General features: G+C 49.2%; 1 protein-coding gene and 1 long non-coding RNA gene across 2 annotated transcripts in view; both read right to left on the bottom strand.

The window, feature by feature from the left end:
* The window catches only part of LOC126542415 (growth/differentiation factor 8-like), a 114,528-nt gene that overhangs the window by 41,299 nt on the left and 58,604 nt on the right, over window positions 1-14,625 (bottom strand). The gene's annotated exons all lie outside the window — the stretch shown is intronic.
* Window positions 974-5,843, bottom strand: LOC129387733 (uncharacterized). The gene is made up of 2 exons (XR_008614922.2): window positions 5,541-5,843; window positions 974-3,789 (listed from the first exon to the last, which is right to left on the bottom strand). It is a non-coding gene; the product is annotated as an uncharacterized lncRNA (long non-coding RNA).

Here is a 14,625-nt window from a genome sequence, read left to right as displayed (position 1 = left end):
ATCACTGACGCTCGCAACGGCAGCAACCCGGCTGCAAGGTGCCGCAAAGGACTGGCACAGCTCTTACGGCATGGCTTGTGAAACGTGGAACCTTTGGAAGGTAGCACTTGCCTCTCGTTTCGACCGGAAGCTCACAATGCAAGAGTTCTTAGACCTGCAAGCTTCACGAAAACTGCGCAGTTCGGAGACCCTAGTGGAGTACATGTATGTACTCTAAAGATGCTCTACTGGACAAGTCTCCGTACCCGCTTGCGAATGAAGAGAGAATTTCGCTGATACTTAGCGGGATCGAAGACGACACATGGGCGAATCCTCTCGCTGCACAGCCCTGCAGCAGCGTCATTGATTTGATAGGCCGCGCAGCGCTGCTCGACACCAGGCGGCGTAAAGCAATAACGACGCAAACAGCGCAGTTCCGACAATCTGAAGCTGGGCAACAGAGCCAACGAAACCAAATGAGGAAGGAGCAGCTACGCCCGTACAAAAAAATTATTGAGAAGGCATTGAAATATTGTTGGTCAATGTTGAGTTTTTATTGAGGAATTATTGAGAGTTTGTTGGAGAATTGTTGGGTTGAGTGTTGAGGACTCTTGAATATTGGCCACTGAAATTGAATTGAAACCCCATTGGGTACCTCAATGTTGAATAATTGTTAAGTTACCATTGAAATTCCATTGTGCTTAGACGGCGCGTTGTGTTCGTTTTGTTGAATGGTTGTTGAGTTACCATTGATTCTGCGTTGAACTGACGTTGTGGTAGTTCTGTTGAACTGTTGAGTTATTACCACAGCATTGAAAAGCACATTGTGGCACAGTTGAGATGCCATTGAGATTTCAGAAGTCGCCATTGAAATATGATTGACGTTTCGTTGGGCTGGTGTATTTTTATTCATATATTGAAATTGCTTTGCTGTTCAGACTTGCATGCCCCGGTGCCTGCTCATAACGTTCCCAAACACAAACAAAATCAGAGAGACTGATCAACTTGAAGTAGCTTTATTTACACTAAAGATGCGTGCACGTGAAACATTATTACAGAACATAAGGCACCACTATATCGAACCTGGAGACAGAGGCTAGAACCTACAGCACTCTAGCAGTGTAAATACATCTGAAAAAACCTATACATATGAATCCAATCAAAACGATCATTGTGCTCTTCACTTTCGACTTAAGTTTATGACTAAAAGGCAAAGCGACTCAAAAGGCAGGGCTTAAGCGTACCCTTGTAACAACCAACTTTGAACACATGAACACTTGAAGCTGCTTGCATGTGAATACACAAGACATCTGAATATGTTACATTAAAATGTTGCGCACAATAACACATCACAGGAAGAGCTACGGCTGACTGTGAGAAGGCAAAATAACAAACTTGACTTCACGTAAATATGTACAAGCTTTAGCACACGTCTTTCACCGCGATTAAAATTTAATGAAGTACCAAAGTACACTTGCCTGAGCTTTGTCTTCGAGATATATATATATTCATGTTGCCCAATTATTTTATAAAATAATATCCCTCAACTTAGCTATTATTTGACGAGACATCACTTAGAAAGTTGTCGGGTATGGTGAACACCTGAATCATGTTTCTGACAAGCCAGGATTGCTTTCTTCAGAAATAAACTTGTAAAGCTTTATTGTAATGAAAGCAGCTTATCTCCCTGGCACAAGTCAAGAACAAACAGTACACCATTTGATTATGTTAATTTGGGGTACAAAAGAGTTTGTTGGTGGCATTTCCTCAATTTAGTGAGCTCATTTTCAGGTAATTTTTCTGGACTTGCACAGAGCTAATTAAAGCACTTTTTGGGGCCTTTTTCCCTATACCCAGCAACTAAGTGGTACCTCAGTCAATAAAGAGATAAGGAAAGGCTAATACCTTGAACGATAAGAGAAAAAATAATTATTTAGCACAGAAAATTGGTAGTAACACACGGTTAACACAATTCCAAACAGCCAAATAAATGGTCAACTGCACTTTCAGTATCAAGCACCCCAGAAATAGTCATAAAAGATAAGAAAAGGTTCCAATGACTCGACAGCCAGATTGATGAGACAGTGAAAAACGCAAATAAATGCATATACGAAACACCAATTACCTCAATTTCGCAGATGAAATGTTATTAAAATAGCACCAGAATTTTGCTGCATAAAATACATAAAGGTTGCATAAAAATTAGGACAAAGCAGTAACTGAAAGACGGAGGGAGCTACAGCACCCATGTTGAAAAAAATTACAAGGAAAATGATATATATGCATATTTAAGCTCACAATTTTCGCTCCAACATATGGAATAAGAACGCATGCACTTAAAGCATAAAAAGGTTCATGTGCCTGGAGAATGCAGCGCAGTACAAAGAAGCGTCATGAGAACCGAAAAGTAGATCTTACTACGAATGCTTGCAACCTACAATCAGGCATGTGCCATGTCATGCCTTGAATGGATGAAATGCATAAATCTAACACACAAAGGAAGTTACCATCACTCTTATTGGCTTCCTCAGGGCTTCCTTGAAGTTGAAATAGAAAAATGTACTCAGTGTCAAAAACAAAGAGAAGATAAGACCCTATAGCGTTCTTCCTGAAATAAACAGCGCAAATAACTTCATGTATCAATTCTATGGACACTTCGCCAATTCGGTGTATATTTATATTTGACAACCACCCAAGCAGAGACGAGAAGGATGAATTAAGGTCGGAACACACATGAACGCTGACTCAACTAGAAGTTTATTCGTGAAGACGAAGATTTTAAACACACTGGCCAACTTCACAAAGAAAAAGCCATGGATGCGCAGCAGAAACAGCCCGGCACAACAAAAAAGGACCGAAATACGTCCTGTAGAATAAACATGTGCGTCAAAAACTAACAAAAACATGAAAACTGAAAGGTTTGTCCTGTAAGTGATATTAACGAGAAGTACTGCAGCAACTCTTTCCCACTAAGGGTCACAGAAATCTTGCTTATGAATATTTCTTCGTGATCAATAAATAATGCTTCCATAAGTCCTCTTGTGTTCTGGTCTTTGTGATGAAACAATCGTTCTTTCTGCTCTATACCGCAACACCAGAGAAGTTCCAAAAGCAATATTTATTGATCACAAACGAAACAAATGCATAACCAAGTTATCTGTTGCCCTTAGTGGGAAAAAGTTACAGTTCTCAAAAGAGTATTTCTCGTTGGGTAGTATCACTTATCGGACAAATCTTTCGCTTTTTCGAAAGATTTGTCCGATAGTTCTCGTTTTTCACGCACGTTTATTCTACATGACATGGCTTTTTCATATTTTTTTCTTGTCGTACGTGGCTGTTTCTGCCACGCATGCACGGATTTTTACCTTTGCCAAGTTGACCAGTGTGTTTAATACCTTTGTCATCAAAAGCAAACTTTTAGTAGAGCTTGCGCTCGTGTGTGCTCCTACCTATTTCGTCGTCCGTCGTCCGCCTCTGTTCGTGCTGCTGTTTACAGTACGCACGTATCACTTGGTTAGGCTGGTAAACATTCTCACAAACAAAAGTAAATGCCTCCCCTCAAAAGGCAGCCCATCCTTTACTACTAAACGCCAGAGCAAATCGAAAGTAAGCCTTCACAGCGTCCATGCGGCAGCTAGTACACCACAGAGCAGCACAAAAATAGTTGAAAATCCCACTTGATGGAGAGTGGCAACAGGGATGCGGGCTTGCTAGTGAATCAGCCACATATCAACGGGTGTCTCTTGCACGACGCCAAGGTGCTTTTGGTGTAGAACACTTTAGCACCTGGGAATTTGCTGCATACGTAACCTGTGAGACGGGAATGTGGACAGAAAATGAGATTACGCGGATTAAGAATCTGCCACACACTGCACATAACTACGCACGAAATAGAAGTACACACTATACTGGCAAGTAAAAATTTGCGGCTCTTTACGAGTGCCGTCGAGAAAAGGAAGAAATGGGTTGCTACGGTAAATGTTAGCTAAAACACGCACAGCGATGTTTCACAGTGGGGAAAATATTCCCGGTTCGCTCGCAGAACCAAAGACCACGCGACAGTGCATAGCCGATAGCAAACAGATATCGAATCTTTGGGTAGAAGTACAGTAGAAGGAATGACCTAAACATACGCCGAGAGCGATGCGAGCGTGCCTGTACGAGTGAGAACATGTACCGCTTCTTTGAAGCTAGCCGCTCCGGCGTGGCTCCGATCATCCCGCGCGATTTCTGTGCAGAACGTCGCGTACACGCCCTTGCGCGTTTTGCGCGGTAGCGTCCGCGCAGTGAGCTAGCTTCAGGCACGCGTCATTCTTCACCGCGCAAACGGTGCTCGAGTGCGACGCTTAGCTCGAGGCGACAACGCCCCGATTGGCGCTCCTTTCGCTTCTGGAAACAACGCACATTCGGATCGGTCCAACTCAAAGAGGCAGCAGAGAACGGTGGCATGTTTCGGTTATCGCTTATTGAAATTGTACAGTACGCCTTCAACGGCAACCCGCCGCGCTAGATAAATATGCTTACTGCGGTAGTTTTGGCGGTGATAGGCGATAAGGTGAGCCCGTCGGCGGCTGTGTTCTTTGCCCACGTCGTCACCACACCTCTGTTCATTTGCGCTGTGTATCCGTGTACAGTCACCGCGCGGAAGCTGTGACTAATCGGTTAGCCGTTCTCCGCAAATCCCAGATAGGCGAAATATATTTCGCGGTGCGCCGCATCATTAGCCGCAACCTAAATCGAGGCGCGCTTAACCGCTACGGCACAAAAGGTGATCACACTAACCGTATGGTATACGATGAGCCACTACGGAAAAAAAAATAATTCTGATGTTCCACGTGCCAAACCAACGATCTGATTATGAGGCACGTCGTAGTTGGGGACTCCGTATTAGTTTTGGCTTCCTGGAAATTTTTACGCGCATACAATGCACAATGCACGAGCGTTTTTGCATTCCGCTCCTTTGGAATTCGGCCGCTGCAGGGATCGTATCCACGACCTCGAGCCCCAAATTGCCACGGAGGCCGCCATAGTTACAAAATGCGTAAGCGTGAAGTGCAACACTGCCTTCCGGTACGAGTGTGGTACAAGCGTAGCACAGCTGCACACCTGCTGCACGATTATTTGTCGCGGTTCTCCTAAGCTCGTAGTGCCTGCCTAAATACCTTGAAAGGCAGCACGCCTCTCACGTATCGGAACGCGATAACAAGCGCTTAGACGGCATACGTGAGCCCCCATGAAAGATGACGTGGCCACTGTACAAAATTATCACTGCGCAGAGAAGCCGATCCTTATGTTCCAATTGTGTTCTCTCATACAAATGAAGGAAACGTTATTAGACAGGAAGAAATGAAGCAATGCAATTTTAAGCACATGGGGCGCCGCTGCCTCTTCGCCTACCATTGTTTCAAACGAAGTGACGGCGGCAGCGAGAGAGTATCGCGCGCATTTGCTCCGGGGCATGCGGTTTGCTTGAAGAAAGTGAACGGTGTGCTTAACATGTCACGCTCGTCAATGTCAAAATAGAAAAGAAGGCTACGTGCTAAGAAAACGAGATTACTTACCTATCTTCAGAATTGCGGCTGCGACTGTTTCGGGGTGCCTTCTCTCCAACAGGCATCATGGCCTCTGCCGCGCAACTAATCAAAACCGTCAGGCTCGCACATCAGTAGAAGACTAGTAGCTGGGTGAGCCAACCACTTCAACGGATAAACGTCCCACTTATCGTCGTTAAAGCATTTCACTAAAATGTGCGTCATGATGTCCAAAAAGAAAATACTTTCATCAAAAAGCACGAGGCGTGAACCACCACACAACAGCAACCGCATAACTGAGTCCGAAAGCCGTTCACAGCTTCACTATCGTATACAGTTATAAAAACCTTTCAAACACAATATAACGGCACTTAAAAACCGCTAATTAATTAGCAATAATTTTTCATCAACTAACCTTCATAAATTTTTAAGAACTACCTAATTTGTAGCGTAAACAATAAATACTACGACCAAAAAATGCGACTACGAAACTAGCGGTAACCGTGTGTACTGTTGCAAAAGTGTGCGCAAAATGAAGCTCGGTTGCACCCATAGAGTTTCCTACAAAAATTTTGTAGGAAACTCTATGGTTGCACCCGCTTGCGCGCACACATACACACCCGAACGCTACCTTAACGTTTGTTGCGCCACCTAGAAATAAAGATTGCTACTAGTCTTGCTATTTTTACAAAAATAAAGCTTTTAAAATAGTTTGTAGCGTCTTTGCAGATGACGAGGTGACAAGTAAGGTACGATAAGAGTCCGTTACCTGTATTTCTTTCATTTCCCTTTGGTGTTCTTAACTGAACATACCAGACCTGCAGGCTTGGGACATGAGAGGACGACAGTTCGGCGAGGCTCAAGTAAATCGCGTGCTTCTTGCAAGGCGAGAAACGGGGGCAGCCGCAGATACGGCGATTAGCTGTGATACTGTTGCGGCTGTTGCTGAATCCGAAGCTCTTTGAAGTCAATGGTTACAGCGGCTGCGCGCTGCGATCTCAAAGCGCGTTCATTCTTTGATCTCTAGTACCACGGACATTGGATAAAAAACTATATTTGCTTTACGGACAGAGGGTACGTCGCAGGAAATTCGAAGACCTCACCCGTGTATGTTTGTAGCGTGTGCGCGCTTGCATCCTACGGTTCCCACAGTGCGTCCGATGTTCGAAGGTAGCGTCGTCGCCTGTCGGCACCTGTCTTATAACCGGCCGCGCTGCCGCCGTGTCTACTTTTGGGGAACTCCACATGCGCGTAGTCACCGTGTTTGCAAGTGAATTTCGCATTCTTCTGCTCCCCGAAACGTGCTCATTTCGGATCGTACCAATGGTTATGTCATCTAGTGTATGTTAAAACGACGATGGCATTTGTACACCGGCGAAGAAATAAATCGTTATGAACTTGGGCGGTCATGAATCGAGTGTAACGTTGCAGTTTTTACGTAGCGAAAATGGCTACGAAAGTGGGGCCGTCCCGGAGATAGGCGCTTCAAAGCGCCAGCTGTAGCGACAGCACTAGGAAGTGGCACGCGGCGCACACGCCAAGCATTTCAGAGCTTACTGGCTTTCGAATGAGAGGAGTATGCGCGCGCTCGTGGCCTATTGGTTAGAGTACCGGGCTCGACGGCCGACGTTCGATTCCACCCCATCAGTCACACATAATTTTCTTTTAATGAAAGCGAGGCGAAAGAAGAACCTACCTGCCGTTAAGTGACAGGAATGAGGTTGGAACGCATCGCAAAACATGTTTGGAATGTCTTCATATGCGAGTCCTAATTATTGTATACTGGACTCAACTGCTACACAACAAAAAAACAACTAGAAAAATCAACACAAATTACCCAATAAATTGTTTATTGAGAACACTCAACGGTAATATTGTTGTGCAAGGGTTGAGTGAACTCAATTGCTCTTGAAAATTTGTTGAAGTCCGTTGTTTCAACAATTGCCCAACAATATATCAATTGTTAATCAACAGTCATTTTTGTACGGGCGAGAACAGAGCGGCAGCTGACGACGGACGCCCCGGGCTGAGCGATCAGTCAATGCGGCGCGAACACCGAGAACCAGTTCGAACTGCGCGAGCACGAGCCTGCTTTAACTGCGGCAATATGGGACATTTGTCGAGGGAGTGCACCAGACTCAAGACGGAGGCCACAATCCACGCGGAACGACGCCGAGAAGCCAGATATGACGCAGGCAACGCCGGCACAACATCCAGGCAAGCCAACTGCTTCCTGCAATCGACGGGCGGCACCCTAACCATCGTAAAGGGCTTCGTTGGGAGCCGAGCGGTCAGAGTCTGCATATACAGCGGCTCCAACGTCTCCGTCCTCGGCGAGAGCTTCGTGGGCCCTGAGGTTCATACCCGACCTTGGACGTCTCCCGAAACGATAGAAGTGCTCGACCGGAGCATCAGACCGGCGAGAGTGGCGACTCTGAACGTGACCATCGGAACATCGACTGTGCGGCTCGAGGAGGTAGTGATCGCGCCCTTGCCAGGTGCCATGGACCTGATTCTTGGTTCGGACTGGCGCCGCGCTGCGAATGTTGACGTCACGTTCCACCCCACTAACGACATCACCCTCGTCCCCGTTCAGCCATCGGTGAGTGAGCCATCGGGTCACGCATCAAGCGCACACAGTGCGCATCGCGTCGGAGAGTCCCTTTAGCAATCGCAGGGTCCTAGACGAACTACCGGCGAGCGATATCGGCTTCGTACAGCTAAAGACGAAGGACCCCGGTCCTGACGAAGATTACACCAATCAGATTGAAGAGGCAGTATCCAAAATGTCCCGCGACGCAAGCGCCGACGAACGAGATGAGCTGCGCTCAATTCTTCATCGTCACCATAAGGCGTTCACCACGAGGAAGGACGCGCTGGGGCTCTGCGCTCACGCTGAGCACAGCATCGATCTCAGGGGCGATATTCCCGTCGCGTCAAGGCCGTACAGATCCTGTCCCGCGGACCGCCAGTTTATGAGAGAACAGGTCAATGACTACCTAGCTAAAGGGATTACCCGACCGAGCCAGAGCCAGTACAGCGCGCCTACCGTTGTAGTGGATCAACCACACCACCCCACCACGCCCAGACGAATGGTCCACGACTACAGAAAATTGAACGAGAAAACCATCAATCCGCCTTATACCCGATGCCAACCATGGAAAATGTAATTGACCACATCATGAGGGACGGTTCGAAGTACTTCACTGTCTTGGATGTGAAGTCGGCCTTTCTCACGGTGCGAGTGAAACCTGGCGACATTCACAAGACCGCGTTCGTAACGCCAGACGGAAAGTACGAGTAATATACCTACGAATGGCCTTTGGATTTTCCAAAGCTCCGCAGAGCATGCAGCAAATAATGCGCAACACGTTTGATGCCTTGAAGGGAACATCCCCTTACATGGACGACGTCGGCCAGGGAGCAGCTACGGTCACTGAAGCGCTGTCATTACTCGACGAGGCGCTAAGTAGGGTCGTCATCAACGGTTTGAAGATGGACATCACGAAATGTCAGCTTGTCCGAGACCGAGTCTCATTTCTGGGCTACGTTATCTCCGCAGACGGTCGAACCCTAAACGAGGCGAGAGTCGCAGCCGTGGACAAGTTTGAGCCTGAGATGAGCGCAAGGAAGTTGTATTCGTTTCTGCAATTTGCTAACCATTACCGCAAGTTCATACCAGAGTTTTCGAAACTCACACCCACTGCGTCAACTGGTCTCTAGGGATGTGCCATTCATCTGGACGGGAGCACACCAGGAAATCGTGAACGAAATCAAGAGAGCGTTTAAGAATCCTCCGCTACTGGCAAACTTCTGTTCAGACTGCCCAACGCAAGTACACGTCGACGCATCACAAACCGGACTCGGAACGATATATCTGACCCAAACGCGAGAAAGAAGAGAACGGGTCATCGAATACGCAAGTCGATCTCTGAACAATCATGACAGAAGGCACCTTGGACACCGAGGAATTGACATCGACGGACACGTGCGCCTGAGGACAGTCGCAAATTTTGGGTAGGCCGTGTGAGCAGCGCGCACTCTCGTAACTTAGCCGTCACGCATTTTACGCCGACCTGTCAGGCACCGTGCTCCACCGCCGCAATCCCGTAGATCACGAGACGCCCCGCATGGTACTTTGCTCCCCGCAAGAGACCCTTGAGTAAACACGAGGAAAGAATCTTCGCACCGATGCCCTGCCATAGTTCCTGGGATGTAAGAAGAGACCCACGAGTAGACACGGGGGTTCGAGCGAGGCGAGAGAGAAGAGCCGGAGGCCAGCCGAACCAGAGAGACGGCACGGAGAGACGCACGAGAGACGCGGCCGAGGAAGGCAGCAACACGCTTCACGCCGACGCTCTGCAGATAATAAACAGTTTTCATTTAAGCAAGAATCTAGCCTTTTTCGTTTGCTGTCACTGTACATCGTACGTTTCACGTGGAACGGTCTTCGGCCGCGGTGTTTTCGAAGCTTATGCAGAAAGACAATGTGGTTAAAGAAGGTGGAAAGAGCAACACAATCTGCAGGATGACAGTGGAACGGAGAATCAACACTGATACCGCCCGCCGTCAGCGTGAACAACTTGCCGATGTCGGTCTGCTACTGTGCTTCGTGAAGTGAGAATCATGACAGCACGACAGGCTGCTGACGCGGAGTGTTATGCTCGCTTCGCGCTTACTACCCTAGATAACCGTTCCCATGTATTGCTCTACGGCCGCTTTACATTTGTCCATTCATTCATCCTTTTCCGTAGTATACAGTTTAGCCAGCCGCAATTTCGCCTCTCGTTACTCAATTGCTGTCTTTTATCTCTGTTCTATCTCGCATGGAGCGGTGTTATTTCAGGGCGTGTGTGAGTGTTGCTTCATGTTCACCCACGTGAACTCACTGTTTATTCCCCTCACTTACAGACTTCGAGGGAGCGAGCATTTCAACACGTATCCTCTCGGTATAGGAGCTCATGCAAATTCCATCAGCAGTCAAAATGAGATTGCGTTTCTAGGACATTTACACAAATGCACTCCGGAGCTTGCGAGACATATTGGGAGAGATAGGAATGCTACACTTTGAGGGCATGCATGCATGGATGGTGTGCTTCGTCTTATATATAGGCGAAGATGTAAGACAGTCGTCGGATTTAAGACGATTAGCTCCATCGCAGTGATTGGAAAAAGCTCGACTTAACGAAGCACGATGACAATACACACGAATAGCGTTGCGCCTGTGTTTCGCACGCGCGCGCACACACACACACACACACACACACACACACACACACACACACACACACACACACACACACACACACACACACACACACACACACACACACACACACACACACAAACGCGCGCGCGCGCGAGAGAGAGAGATGCGTTGGAAAAGCGACCATTCAAAACGTTTCGATGTTCGCTCGTCAGATGCGTCGCGCCCATGAGCATTACATATAAATAATGCATGTGCTATTTGCGGCGGTGTAACGTGCATGAAGGATAAACATGTATACTGTATAAATGGCAAGCTGCAGCTGCATGGAGGCATACTTTGTAAGGATCTTTTTTTTCGCGCGACTCTGCTCATTACCTGCTGGTTATCCCTCCCACCTACATACACGTTTGTGGCCGATAACGCCCACGTATACTATAGGGGGCGCGGGTCTGTGCAACCCAAACAATATGCAGACCCCTACGTCGGGGTCTGCATGCGCAGACCACGACGTAGGGGTCTGCGCATGCGCAGTACCGTCGCCCCTAGTTCTTGCGTGCGCAAGCCGCTTGCGTCCCCTAAACTAAAGCTCTCCAATGTCAGGGCAAGAGGATCAAACAAGCGCTGGCACTCGCCCTGTGCACTCTTCCTGTTCTTGTCCCTTTTGCGTTGCGTTTTATTTTCCTTTATCATGTATATTACACCTTCTGCTCTTCTTGCCTTTTCCGTTTGTTTGACCATACAATGGCTACAGAAACAAGTTCCTTCGCTGCCAAGTCGCCTTTTCTCCGAATTGCCGTGGCCATTGTTTTCACGAATGACTGCAGCTTTCCGAGTCGGCGTGACTGCTCGACTATGCCACTGCGTATATGGCATTCTAACATCTTCAGCGCTGTCGTTCTAACTCATTGTGTGTGTGCAATGGGCTGCGGGAGCACAGTGACGATTCTTTTCTGTAGGAAAAAGGGCGGTAACAGACGTCCGCAGCAGGTCGAAGCTAGCAAGGGCGGTTAAAAGTGTGACAAGGAGGAGCGCTTTACTGCAACATCAACGAGCCACCATGCATGTAGCGTTTATCTCCCGTTCAACAGACGGCGAGGGAGACACACTCGCGGGGGGAGACGGGTAGATAGCGAAAAGGGCAGCGTCCATCTTCTTAACACTTCTCACCTGGTTGTTCCTATGGGCAGCGCAGAAGAGGGGGAAGAGGGGAGGGGGTAGACGGAAGTTACAGCCGCGTATCGCGGGCGCGCACCATCACGTCGCCGGCCGCAGGTGCGCTGTTGCCCCGGATATATATCGGAGGCGCCCTCGACCTTGACGCTCCCGATGGAGAGCGAGATACGGGTCTTCCCCCCCTTCTTGTTACGTCAGCGGCCATCAGCTGGTGCGCTCTCTTTCGTACGGCCGCGCTGGCATGCGCAGTGGCGTGACGTATATATGCCCCCATCTCCAGATCCGCGCCAGCATCCGCCTCCGCAGCCCGCTGCCGCTAAAAGGCGCGAGATCGCACGCGGCATGCCAGCCCATTTTGCTTTCCTGTATCCCTGCATCCGTATATAAGGTCGGCTGCGAGCAACACGGCCGGCCACTATCGGCCATCTGCTCGAAGCGAAAAGGCCACTGCTCGGGTTTTGCAAGTGGATATAGGGACAAGGTGAGAACGAGAACGGCGCTGCGACAGTCGCGCCGGACTTTCCTCGCCGTCTATCGGGCGATGTCGGAGTAACTGCAGGGTGAACGGGAGATGTACGAGGCTTCTTGTTCGCCTTCGCGAGAGTCCGGGTGTATGGACCCCTAAAGAAGAGATTCCAGCGCCACTTTGCGGGGTATAAACAACGCTGCAGACCTAAATGCTTGCACGCGTCGAGGATGTCCATGTCCGCTTCATCGCGAAGCGAATCTGAGCTGGGACGTTATATTTGGCGTACAATGTCGCGTACAAATAAAACACCCGCAGCGGGGAAGAGCGCCTCTGCAAAGTTCTTGAATAAGCGCCTGATGTCAAGCTTCTTTAGATACTCTGCGTGACGCGTGTTTCATGCATACAAGCGAGCGCCAGTTGTTGCTGTTGCAACGCGCGCGGCTGAGACTTGAAATGCATTGCGAGAGCGTTGTTCGCACATGTGACCCTTGGTTACCCATAGGGTCACCGTGCAATGCTTACCATGCTTACAATCCTCTGGAGCAGCACTGCACCATCAAAACGCCGCCGAGAGCTTAGCGCATACGACCGGAATTGGACCCATATACTATATAGTGCATCCTCGGTATACTCATTCCGCATTGGAATGGCCGACAACGCTCTCTGCAATGCCTGTCTTTGCGAGGAGACGCTGCAACACATTCTGTGCGACTGTCCTGAATATAATGTTCAGCGACAGTCCCTGGCATCCGTTCTCGCGCACCTTGACACTAGACCATTGTCCCTCGACACGATTTTCACATGCCGCCGACAGAAGACATCGCAGGTGAAGGCGACGAAGGGACTACTTCAGTTTTTGAAAGAGACGGGATTGGACAAGCGGCTCTGACAGTGTTATCACGTACAATGCCAGATTGATGGACTCTACCGGACGATGTTTGTGTGCTGTGATATGTGCTCTCTCTCTCTCTCTCCCCCTTCCCCATCTTTCATCGCCCCCATCCCTCTCCCATGTGTAGGGTAGCAAGCCGGTTACGCTAAACTGGTTAACCTCCCTGCCTTTCCTTCTCTACTTTTTCCTTCCTTCCTTCCTCGGTATACTGCCTGGACAATCTCGTTACGAGAGCAGCTGTATTCATCACCTACCAAAACGTTGAGGTTGTGCCAAACGAACTCCAAGTACGGGCTACCTCGAGAGCAACACACGCGCAGAAGTGGCAGCATATCTGTGACAGAGGTTGCGAGTGTACATTCAGCCAAGCTGTCTCTTAATTTCTTCGATACACTGGAACATGCATTCTTATTTGTTTGGCGGTAGGGGAAGGGAAGCATATTATTGTACAATTCTTGATTTGCGTTTGGCAACAAGGAGGCACTAATGAACACACGTGTCAGGACATGGATTGTGGGGGGGGGGGGGGGGGGGGGGTATGAGGCCCGTATCACTCAATCGACATGACGAAAGCGTGATCTTAACGACCACCATGCACGGCCACAAGCAAAAGCAACTAAATTTTTTCCCGGTATTTCTTTCAAAACTCACTTATACACCGCAAATGCCGCCTGTACGTGCGTGCGTATGCCAATTTCCCAGCGGGTCTATATATCCTGCAGAAGCGTATACTGCGTGACGGGTGTCGTATACGCATTCGCTTCCATTTGCAAATTGCGCATGCACGCTGATGCCATACGCACAGTCCTGTAGTAACGCCGCAGACCGGTCGCACACGAAGAAGGCTTATGGCGCCTATCTTGCCGCCCCATTTTTCAGACGACAGTCAGCCTGAGCACGCACCGCAGTCAACACGTATATGCGAAAGCTACAGCCGCAAAACCTTCCGGGAATCGCGTCCTGCCACTATAGTATGCATTCACCTGTGCCAATGGAGGCGGTTCCGTGAGTTGTACGCGAAAAGCCACTACACTCGTGCGCGCGCATCAAAGCGCAACGACAGTTGTAACAGCTCGAAGCTGGCGCCACGACGTCGCTGCCGAATCGGACGCGCGCGTGTATACGTGACACAATTAATCCGCGGGGCGAAGAAAAGAAGCACACGCCGGAGGCGCGCGCGCGAACAACGGGGAGCTGCGCCGTCCGGACTGCGGTGCGTGTGCCGGAATGCCGCGGCCGCATCGGGACGCGGCGCACGCGCGCGGCGGCGTGGGGAAGGAGCGGCGGCGCACGATAACCGGCGGCGACGCGATGACGGCCGCCGCGCCGCGCCCCGCTGGCTCTTCCCTCCCCCACCCGCAAACCAGGTCGG

Source organism: Dermacentor andersoni, chromosome 2 (genome assembly GCF_023375885.2).
Source record: "Dermacentor andersoni chromosome 2, qqDerAnde1_hic_scaffold, whole genome shotgun sequence".
In the NCBI taxonomy this organism is placed as follows: domain Eukaryota; kingdom Metazoa; phylum Arthropoda; class Arachnida; order Ixodida; family Ixodidae; genus Dermacentor; species Dermacentor andersoni.
The sequence above is the reverse complement of the archived record's forward strand: the minus strand, read 5'-3'. Positions and strand labels throughout refer to the sequence as shown.